The 11890-nt window shown below is 39.9% G+C and overlaps 1 long non-coding RNA gene across 1 annotated transcript; it reads left to right on the plus strand.

The window, feature by feature from the left end:
• Nucleotides 1-156: 156 nt before the first annotated feature.
• LOC137215984 (uncharacterized) lies at nt 157-10899 on the plus strand. Its single transcript, XR_010939526.1, has 3 exons — nt 157-295; nt 410-926; nt 10456-10899. It is a non-coding gene; the product is annotated as an uncharacterized lncRNA (long non-coding RNA).
• Nucleotides 10900-11890: the final 991 nt, after the last annotated feature.

Here is an 11890-nt window from a genome sequence, read left to right on the forward strand (position 1 = left end):
ACAAGAATAACTGATGACCTTCCAGAAGAAACTGAAAATGACCATGACTGTGCATTCCCTCAGCTGACATGCGATACCCAGAGGGTGTCAGGATTGGAGGGACTGGGTTATAAGGCCTGGATGACACGGGGTGTGCGTGCTTCTGAGACACTTGGACTCCTCAGGATTTCCCTGGGTGTTTCTGAAGCTGCGACTGGGATCAAGCCTTGCGAGCGCCCCCGTCCTCTCCCCATCAAAATGATATCACCCAATGTACTCAGAGACACTCGTCAGCCTGCAACAGGAGAGACGGGAGGTACACCCCCGACCCTGGGCTAGGGGACAAGGGAGCTGCTATAGTAGGTTAGGGGGAGGGTGCGACCGTGCCCAGAGGTTGGCCATCATCAGGAGGGGTCTGTTTGGTCCCCAGGTCTCTTTCCCCAAAGTTCTGTCACAGTAAATGAAGAATGAGGACCCAGGGACCTTGGACGGCAACGCTCGTAGCTGGGAACTGTGACCCCCAGGCCATCACCAGTGAGCACAGCTGGGATCCAGGTGGAAAGGGAGGCGGCTCTCGGACCTCAGCTTGCAGGACCCCAGACCCCCCCCTCATGGCCCCAGGCCTGCCTTCCCACACCCCTCTGACTCCACCCATTGGCCACCTGGACGCCGCCCCACTGTGACCGAGAATCATCGCAACCAGCCCTGCAGAAGGCCAGCCTGCTCGTGCCGACAGGACGAGGCCGAGTCAAGCAGATGTGAGTGGCCAAGACTCAAGGACAAGGCACATCATCACAGGCACGGCTCCATCTACCGAGGAGCTGCTCTGCGACGCCTCTGGGTGAGACGCTTTACGTGCATCTCGCATCCAAGTTCGGAAACAAGACTTAGGTTCGATGCACAGGAAGGTCAGATCCTCGGCCCTTCAGGGACACTGCAGCTTCTCGGTGAGGTCTCCCATTGGTTCATTAACCCACTTGGACCCTCTTACAATACTTTGATCTGGGGGTGGGCTTGTAGGTTTTTTCCTGCACGACGGGTGGAAGGTGTAAGTCAGATGGTCCATCCACTGGTCCTCGGAGTTTAGTCAAGAGGGGAGAGAATGAAGCCTTTTAGAGGCAGAGCGACTTCAGAGATTATCTGGCCCAAACCTTCATTTCAAACGAGAGGAAACAGACTTAGAGAGGTGAAATGATCGTACAGAATCACTTGGAATTAATGGCAGAAAAGGGTGAGGCCCCCAGGGCCCTGACTTGTCCCCCAGTCTCCCTCTGGTGAAGGCAGCATATGGGGTTTCCAGGGAAATCAGGCAAGTCCTCAACGGCAGATAATGAGGTCGCTGAGGCTGGGGTCCCAGAGGTGGACACAGAGGAAGCACAGTGGCCACAGGAAACAGACAGAAAGGACAGTGGCGCCAGAGGTGGCATAAGGCAGCATGGGGTGAAGTGACAAGTGGACGGCTTAGCAACTACCGCTTTGGGAATTGAAAAGATGAGATCACGACGTAGGTGGATGAGAAAGAAGTTATTGGGTAGGTTTATCCTCTGGATGAAAAGGCATGGACGCGTCAGGGTCCCAGGGAGGTGTTGACCTTGCTCTTAGGTGATACCAGGATGCGCTGCCTGGGCAACAGGATGGACTTTGATAAAACGTGGCCACAGGAGATGAAATGCTTCCGTGCATTTTGGAAGCCTGATTTTTCTGTCTAAAGTGGTTGACACGAAAGCATATTGGGTTCTGCAAAAGTTCTGCTTACAGGTTTGCGTTAGGGATGATTAAGAAATTCCCAGCTGGGTGGGATTTCGTATGAGGCGTATGCAAAGAAAGTTGAGGCAGGACCCCGACCTTGTTGTTTACCCACCGCTGTATGAATTCGTTCTAAATTATCTCTAAGATTTGTATCCACAGCCAAAGGTCACATTATGATTGAGACAAAGTTTTCCTTTTGGTTGGAAGTTCATTCGTAGCGCTCGAACACCTTGGGCAAGACCTCCCAGCTCAGGCTCCTGACCTGCCCTGGGCCACCCTCTCACGAGCTCTGGACATTCCACTGCAATAACCTCCTAACGTGTCTTTTTCCTCCAGAAGAACATATTAGGAAAACAACCATCAAGTTCCTAAGGGTCAAGAGAATATACAGGTCATGTTGTGTATGTGCAGACCCTGGGTCCCATATTCGAGGCCAGAGTTTGCTGTCACAGTCTGGTGGAATTTCCAGAAACCGGTATTCCTCAGAGGAATGTTTCAAGTCTGCTGTTTGAAGCCTTGGTAACTTTACCTGGCCTTCTTTTTTATTCAGATTAATCAACCAGGGCTGGGAATTCCTTCCTAAGCCCACTCTCCTGCCTCCTCTACATTAGATAAGCCCACATACTACAGACAGAATCCAACTTGCACTAAACTAGAAACACAAGAAAATCAAGTAAGAATCACTTACTCAGGAAAAACATCGCTCTTTTAGATTTAAACAGGTTTTTTCCTCCTTAGTCAAGATATATTTATTGTCGTTTCCAGAATTACTCTTGTAAGTATCTGGGTATCATAACCACAAAAAGACAGCTGATTAGTTTCAACTGCTGGATAAAAGCATGCAGCATTTTCAAGATTTCTGGTTTCACCCTTTTAACCCAAAGAATAACTATAAATAGATGGCAGAGTCTGGGATTTCCACAGCTAAGTGCTGCTATAAATAGTTTTAAACATTTTCCCACTTCATGTTTTCTAAAAGAACATTCTCCACTTCCTTTCTTGGATAACCTCTGGGAATAAAGTGAAATCACATTCAGAATTTTATTGAGGGAGTTTAACGAAACTCTTAATGAACCTATTAGCAATTCTAGACATTCCTCAGATATTGAAAGAACTGAAAATAAAATGATTCTACAAATTCATCAAATAGTCCTGAGGAATGTATTTTTAAAATAAGCTTTTAAATCCTCATCTCTTCTCTCTCGATACTGGGAATTTTCTTTGTAAAAAAAAAAAATGAAGCCAAGACCTGGACCCCTCACTTACAGTTGTGATTTAACTTAAGTGAAATTTATCCTAATTTTCTTGAGAACTTAGCTAGATTGGGAACTGTGGAGGCTACAAAATGAAAATAATTTTTTTTTCTTTCAACTTTCTTTACACATAAACATCCAGAAATAAAGATGAGTTCACTTCAGCCGTTCAGCAATCCAGACTATTTATCTCCTTGCTTCAAGAATATTCGTAAGACACCCTATAGAACACAAACACAGATTTTAAATTCTTTGAAAAACCTCTGCCATTAAACACTTTCCCATGGTGCATGTCCATGGCAGTCAGAGCAAAGCCAGAGCAGCATAGAGGTGCCTCTCCTGAGAGGGATGCCTGCACTCTAGCAGCCTCTGCTGGTGGTTATTTTTGACAGTGGAGAAAGCAAAATTAGCCAGTCTCCTAAACGGCAGGAAATTTAACAAAGAAAGGACAGCAGTGAACACAGGTAATGTTAGTAAATCTTATGTTCCTGTTTTATATTTTGGTTAAAGAAAAAAGGCGGGGGGGGAGAAATGAGATGCTATAAAATTGTTTTAGAGATTTACAAAAATTAAGACAATTTTTACTTTTAGATTTACAAAAAATATTGAGCAAAAAGTAGAGAGTTCCCGTATATCCCCTCACACACCGCCCATTTCCCCCATTTCTAACATCTTACATTAGTTGTACATTTACTACAACTGATGCACCAATATGAACATTAACTAACGGCCATAGTTTATATTACAGTTCCTTTTTTAAAAAATTATTTATTTATTTTATTTTGGCTGTGTTGGGTCTTCGTTTCTGTGCGAGGGCTTTCTCTAGTTGTGGCAAGCGGGGGCCACTCTTCATCGCGGTGTGCGGGCCTCTCACTATCGCAGCCTCTCCTATTGCGGAGCACAGGCTCCAGACGCGCAGGCTCAGTAGTTGTGGCTCACGGGCCTAGTCGCTCCGCGGCATGTGGGATCTTCCCAGACCAGGGCTCGAACCCGTGTCCCCTGCATTAGCAGGCAGACTCCCAACCACTGCGCCACCAGGGAAGCCCTACAGTTCACTTTTTGTGTTGTACGTTCTATGGGTTTTAACAATTGTATAATGCCATGTATCCATCATTATAGTATCATACAGAATAATAGTTTTACTGTCCTAAAAATTCTCTGTGCTCTGTATTCACCCCTTCCTCGCTCCAACCCTGGGCAAGTACTGCTTTTTTACTCTCTCCGGAGTTTCGCCTTTTCCAGAATGTCATAAAGTTGGAATCATACAGTACGTAACCTTTTTCAGGTTAGTTTCTTTTACTTTGTAATATGCGTTTAAGGTTCTTCTATGTCTTTTTGTGGATTGACAGCTCATTTCTTTTTATAACTGATTAATATTCCGTTGCCTGGATGTAGCATAGTTTATTTATCCTTTTACTAACTGAAGTACATTTCGGTAGCTTCCAAGTTTTGGCAATTATGAAATAAAAACATGCATGTGCAGGTTTTTGTGTGGACATAAGTTTTCAGCTCCTTTGGGTAAATATCAAGGAGCATAACTGCTGGATCACATGGTAAGAGTCTGTTTAGTGTAGTAAGAAACTGTCTTCCCAAGTGAGCACCATTTTGTATTCCCACCAGCAATGAATGAGAGTTCCTATTACCCCACATTCTCACCAGCATTTGGTGGTGTCAGAGTTCCAGATTTTGGCCATTCTAAGAGGTGTGTAGTGGTATCTCCTTGTTTTAACTTGCATTTCTCTGATGACATGTGATGTGGTGCACCTTATGCTTATTTGTCATCTGTATATCTTCTTTGGCAAGGTGTCTATTAAGGTCTTTGGTCCATTTTTTTTAAACTGGGTTATCTGTTTTCTTACTTTTGAGATTTAAGAGTTCTTTGAATATTTTGGAGAACAGTTCTTTACCTGATGTGTCTTTTGCAAATATTTTCTTAGTCTGTGGCTGGTCTTCGAATTTTCTTGATATTGTCTTTCACAGAGCAGAAGTTTTAAATTTCAACAAAGGGCAGTTTATCAATCATGTCTTTCATGGATTGTGTCTTTGGTGTTCTATCTAAAAAGGCATCACCATACCCAAGGTCATGTAGGTTTCCTCCTGTTATCTTCTAGAAGTTTTCATAGTTTTACATTTTATATTTAGGTCTGTGATCCATATTGAGTTAATTTTTGTGAAAGGTGTAATTTCTGGGTCTGGGTTTATTTTACTGCAAGTGGATGTCCAGTTGTTCCAGCACCATTTTCCCCCAGTTTTATAGGAATTTAATTGACAAATAACACTGTATAAGTTTAAGGTGTTCAATGTAGTGGTTTTATATATGTATCTAATCAGCACCATTTGTTGAAAAGACAATCTTTTCTCCATTGTTTTGTCTTCGCTTGTTTGCAAAGATCAGTTCCCTTCTGTTATAGGTTGAATTATGTCCCGCCCCCAAAAGATATGTTTAAATACTCACCTTAAAAACCTATAAGTGTGGGGCTTCCCTGGTGGTGCAGTGGTTAAGAATCTGCCTGCCAATGCAGGGGACACGGGTTCAAGCCCTGGTCTGGGAAGATCCCACATGCCACAGAGCCCGTGTGCCACAACTACTGAGCCTGTGCTCTAGAGCCTGCGTGCCACAACTACTGAAGCCCGTGCACCTAGAGCCCGTGCTCTGCAACAAGAGAAGCCCGTGCACCACAACAAAGAGTAGCGCCCGCTCGCTGCAACCAGAGAAAAGCCCACGCACAGCAACAAGGACCCAACACAGCAAAAAATAAATTAAAAAAAAAACAAAAAACCTATAAGTGTGATCTTATTTGGAAATAGGGTCTTTGCAGATTATCAAGTTAAGATGAAGTCATTAGGGTGGGTCCTAATTCAATACGGCTGATGTCCTTATGTCAGTACATTTGAGCTGCTATAACAAAAACACCATAGACTGGGTGGCTTAAACAACAGAAATTTATCACAGATCTGGAGGGTGTGTAGTCCAAGTCCTGGCTGATTTGGTTCCTGGTCAGAGCCTGCTTCCTGGTTCACAGACAACTGTCTTCTTGCTGTGTCGCACTTGGCAGCAGGGGTCAAGGTGCTGTCTGGGGTCTCCTTTTTAAGGGCATAATTCCATTCATGAGGGCTCCACCATCATGATCTAATCACCTCCCAAAGGCCCCCACCTCCAAACACCATCACGTTGGGCGTCAGAATTTCAACGTATGAATTTTGGAGGGACACAAATATTCAGTCTATAGCATCTCACATAAAGGTGAAATTTGAACACACATACAGAGGAAGAAAACATAGACACACACAGGTAAAAGACAGCCACGTGAATGGACGGATTTATCTACAAGCCAAAGAACAAGGATTGCCAGCAAACAGCGGAAGCTAGAAGAGGCAAGAAAGGATCCTTCCATAGAATGTTAAGACTAGCCTCCAGAAGCATGAAGTGACAATTTCTGTTGCTTTAAGCCACACAGTTTTTGGTACTTTGCGCGGCAGTGTTAGAAAACTAATAATACACTGTCTATTCCTAGTTTGCTGGAAACTTTTGCTTCGTTTTTTAAATCAGAAATGGATGCTGAACTTCACCAATGTTTTTTCTGCATATATTGGTATTACAATATGGTTTTTATTTTTTCTATATGATGAATTACATTGATTTTTCATTTTTTTCCGAATGTTTTTCTTCATCTATTGAGATTACCATTTGGGTTTTCTTTTTTATTCTATGAGTAGGGTGAGTTATATTGACTTTTGAATGTTGAACTAGTCTTGAGTTCCTAGAATGAACCTCATTTGGTTGTGATATATTATCCTTTTGACATATTGCCAGATTTGATTTGCTAATATTTTGCTGAGAACTTCATGACTCTGTTCCTGAAGAATACTGGTATCTAGTTTTCTTCTCTTGTTTTCTCCTTGTATGACTTTTTTTTTTTTCTGGCCACACCACGCGTGGCATGTGGGATCCTAGTTCCCCAACCAGGGATCGCACCCTCACGCCCTGCATTGGAAGCATGGAGTTTTAACCACTGAACCACCAGGGAAGTCCCTCTTTATATGACTTTTGCATCAGAATAATACCTTGTAAGATATGCTGGGAAGTTATATTTCCTCTTCTGTATTCTGGAAGAGATTGATAAAATTCACCAGTAAATCAGGGCATTTAGGCTTGGAGTTCTCCAAATGGTAAATTTTTTTTTAAAGCTATATATCCAGTTTAATAAATATAGAACTATCCAGTTTCTACTTCTTCTAGAACAAGATTTGGTAGCTTGTGCCTTTCAAATAATTGGTCTGTTTAATCTAAATTGTCGAATTTATGAGACTAGAGTTCTTCACAGTGTTCCCTTGTTCTTTTAATGTTTATGGAATCAGTACTGGGATCCCAACTTTCATTCCTGTTATTGGTAATCTGTGTTTTCTCTCATGTTTTTCTCGGTCAGCCTAGTTGGTAGTTCATTAATTTTACTGATCTTTTCAAAGAACTAGTTTGGGGTCAAATTTCTCTAATGTCTGTTTTGAATTTCATTTATTGTTACTATTTCTTCCTGCTTTGAGTTTGCTTTTTTGTTTTTTTGTTTTTTATATTCCACAAATATGCCATATTGCATTTTCATTTTTATTCAGTTCAAACTTTATAATTACCCTAGAAAATTCCTCTTTGCCCCATTAGCTATTTAGAAGTACACTGTTTAATTTACAAATATTTGGGAATTTTTCAGTTATTGATTTCCAATTTAATTCCATTAGGGTCAGAGAAAACAACTGGAATAATTTCCATTTATGCTTTTAAATTTGTTAAGGTATGTTTTATGGTCCAGAATATGGTTTATCTTGGTAAATGTTTCCTATGCACTTGAAAAGAATATGTATTCTACTGTTTTGGGTGAAGTATAATTATTAATTTTATCACATTGATTGGTAATGTTTTTCTGGTCTTCTACATCCTTGCTGATTTTTGGTCTATTTATTCTATCAGTTACCAAGAGAAAGGTCTTGCGATCTCTAAGTATAATTGCAGACTTATCTCTTTTAAATGCTCTCATATTTAAAAACATTTTTAATTGCTTAACGTGGTAAAAATACATAGCATAAAGTTTAGCATTTTAACCACTAATAGGTGTACAACTTAGTGGCATTAAATATGTTCACAATGTTATCCAGCCATCACCACATCCATTTCCAGAACTCTTTCATCATGGCAAACAAACTCTTTACCCACTAAACACTAACTCCGCAGGTTCCCCTCCCCATAGACCCTGGTAACCTCTGTTCTCCTTTCTGTCTCTAGGAAACTGCTTACTCTGGGTACTTCATATTAATGGAATCATACAATATTTGTCATGTTGTGTCTGGCTTATTTCACCTAACATAATGTTTTCAAGGTTTATCTATGTTGTAGCATATATCAAAATTTCATTCCTTTTTAAGAATGAATAATATTCTAGTATGTATATATGTTACATTAAAAAAAATCTCTTCATATGTTGATGGATGTTTGGGTTGCCCTTTGGCTATTGTGAATAATGCTGCTGTGAACATTGGTGTGCAAGTATTTGAGCCCCTGCTTTCTATTCCTTTGAATATATACCTGGAAGTAGAATTGCTGGATCATATGGTAATTCTGCTCAACTTTTGGAGTAATCAAACATTTTTCCACAGTGGCTGCACATTTTACATTCTTATTGGCAGATACTGGTTCATTTTTTTCTTTTTTTTAAAAATAGCCATCCCATTGTGTGTGAACTGGTATCTCACTGTGGTTCTGATTTGCACTTTCCTAATGACCTGGGATGTTGAGTACCATTTCGTGTGCTTTTTTAGCCACTTATATACTTTCTTTGGAGAAATGTCTATTTAAGTATTTTGTCCATTTCTGAATTGTGTTGATTTTTGCTGTTGAATTGCAGGGGTTCTTTATATATTCTAACTTATTTTTTTATCAAGTATATGATTTGAAAATATTTTCTCCCATTCTATGTCTATCTTTTCACTTTCTTGATAGTGTCCTTTGATGCATAAAATCTTTCAATTTTGATAAATTCCTATTACTGTATTTTTTTCTATTGCCAGTAGATTTGGGGAGGGATTTTATTGAACCTGTAGATAATGTTGGGTAGTTTGTCATGTTAGCAATATTAAATCTTCCAATCTATGAACGTGCGTTCCCTCTCCATTTACTTACGTCTTTAATTTCAGAAATTTTTGTAGTTTTCAGTGTACAAGTCTTTTGTCTCCTTGGTTAAATTTATCCTTAAATATTTTACTCTTTCTGATTCTATCATAAATGATTTTTTCTCTTAATTTCCTGTTTGGATTGCCTAGTGCATTAAAATAAAACCCATTTTTGTGTGTTCATTTTTTATCCTGCAACTTTGTTTATTAGCTCTAGCAGAGCTTTTTTGGTTGTTTTTGAAACTTTAGTGTAATTCTATCAGAGTTTGCTCCATATTTTTTGATACCCTGTAGTCAGGGGCATTCGCATTTAAGATTGTTTTGTCTTCTTAATGAACTGACCCCTTTATCATTACGTATTTTGTTTTGGCCCCTTCAGCTTTCTTTGGATTAGTGTTTGGATATTACTTTTCCCATAGTTTTACTTTTAAGCTATCACCATATATAAAGTGGGTTTCTTGTAATAATGGAGTCTTGTTTTTATCTAATATGAAAACCTCTGTCGTTTACTGGGTGCATTTAGACTTGTCACATTTAATGTTATGGATGTGTTTGAATTTAGGCTGATCATTTTGTTTTCTGTTTGTCCTGGTTTTAGTTGTTGTTCCTATCCTCCCCCTTTCCTGCACTTTTTGAATGTATTATTTGAATGTATTTATTACTATTCCATTTAAATTTATCTTTTAAAAAAAACTCCTATTGCATATTTTTTTCCTGGTAGCTCTATTACAACATACACACTTTATAGTCCAGTTACAGTTAATTTCTCTTTTTAAGCAAGACATAGACGCCTTACAAGCATATCAGTCCCTTCAGCCTCATCCCTTTTATATTACTGTCATATGTATCACAACTATGTACATTGGCATCCTCACTAAACAATGTTCTAGTGTTTGCTTGCTTTCCATCACACACATTTTAAGCAGCTTAAAGAAAAAATACTTTATCCAGATATTTATAATTTCTCTTGCTATTCCTTCATTCCTTAAGTTTCAAGTTTCCCTTAGCCAGGAGAACTTCCTTTAGCATTTCTTTTAGAGCAGAAGTGCTGGTGCCAATAGCTCCTAGCTTTTTTCATTTGAAAATGTATTTTGTATTTCCAAAGGACATTTTTGGTACATATAGAATTCTGGGTTGATAGCTTTTTTTTTCTTTCAGCACTTTAAAGATGTTTGACAGTCTTCATGCCACCATGGTTTCAGATGAGAAATCTTCCATCATATGTAATTTTTATCTATATGTAATGTGTTTCTATCTACTGCTTTCATAGTTTTTCTTTTTTTCTTCTTCTCTCTCCCTGTGTCTCTCCTCTCAGTCTGTCTCTCCTCCTTTTAAGTCTTCTTCTCCCCTTCCTCTTCTCCCTTACCTGCTTTCCACTCCACCCTTCTTCTTTTTGCAGTTTGGTTATGATGTGTCTTGGCATGGTTTTCTTCAAGTTTTTCCTGATCGAGGTTCACTGAGGTTTATGTTTTCCCTCAAATTTGGTAAGTTTTAAGCATGCCAATTTTTTTCTAAATATCTTTTCTGCACCAATCTTTTTCTTCTCCTTCTGAGACTCCAATGATATAAATGTTAGATATTATTTCGATATTGTCCCCACAGGTCCCTGAGGCTCTGTTAATTTTGTTTTAAATCTTTGTTTGCTGTGTACTTCAGATTAGATTATTTCAATTAATTATTTTCTAGTGTGTCTCTTTCCAATGTGTCCATTCTATTGAGCCCATCCAGTAAATTTTTTAAAAAATTGTATTACATTGTATTTTTCAGTCCTAAAATATTCATCTTGTTCTTTTTAAAAATAGATTTTCTCTCTCTGTTGAGAACTTATTTGTACCTTTTGTTTATCTCAAGCATGGTTATAATTAGCCACTTAAAGACATCGTCCACAGATTCCAACATCTGAGTCATCTCACTGTTGGCATTTGATTGTCTTTTCCCTTGAGAAGGTCATACTTTCCTTAGTTTTTTGTATTAAGTAATTCTGCCTTATATCTTAGACATTAAGTATTTGTGATATGAGACTTGGGTCCTGTCTGAGTGCTTTGCGAACGCTCATTTTGTGTGGTCTGTTTTAGCGGGCCGTCAGCCTGGTCAGGTTGAGACTGCAAGTCCTTTTTGCCTTCAGTGGCAGTGTTTTCTATCTCGTTTCAGTTTTCCAAGCCTTTCTATTCTTCACTGGGTCTGTTCTGTGCATTCACAGCTCTGGATGAGCATGGGGCTTGTGCAGATTCCTACACAGACTTGGGGGATGACCTTCTCAAACTCACCTCTCTGGGATTTCCCTGACAAAGTCTGACTCTCCAGGGCCTCTTTCCCCAGTTCCTCTGACCATAAAGATAGTTTTCCTTTGGGATTTTAGGTGTCTCTGCAAGATGAGTTAGCTTTATGGCTGAGCCGAGAGAGAAAAAAGGCAAAAAAAAAAAGAAAAAGAAAACAGCTTCCCCATCCCCCCTGCCCCCTTCAGCTCACAGGGTCCCCTTTTCTTAGTTCTCTGGCCAGAAAAATAGGGTTTCTCTTGGAGGTTTTGCTGTCGGCACCTGCTGTGTAGTTCTGCAACTCGGACTGCGCTCAGGTGAAAGTCAGGAGATAAAAGAAAAACACTCCTGGACACTCACTGGTACTGGTCATTTTTCAAATTCTTATTTCCCCCTCAATGTGCCTGCTGTTGTTTACTTTTCAGTCCTCAGGTAGTTGCTATTTGTATCCTTTTTAGAGATGTTAGCTACAATCAACTAGAGAGGTAAGGAGTA

Source organism: Pseudorca crassidens, chromosome 21, assembly GCF_039906515.1.
Source record: "Pseudorca crassidens isolate mPseCra1 chromosome 21, mPseCra1.hap1, whole genome shotgun sequence".
NCBI lineage: Eukaryota > Metazoa > Chordata > Mammalia > Artiodactyla > Delphinidae > Pseudorca > Pseudorca crassidens.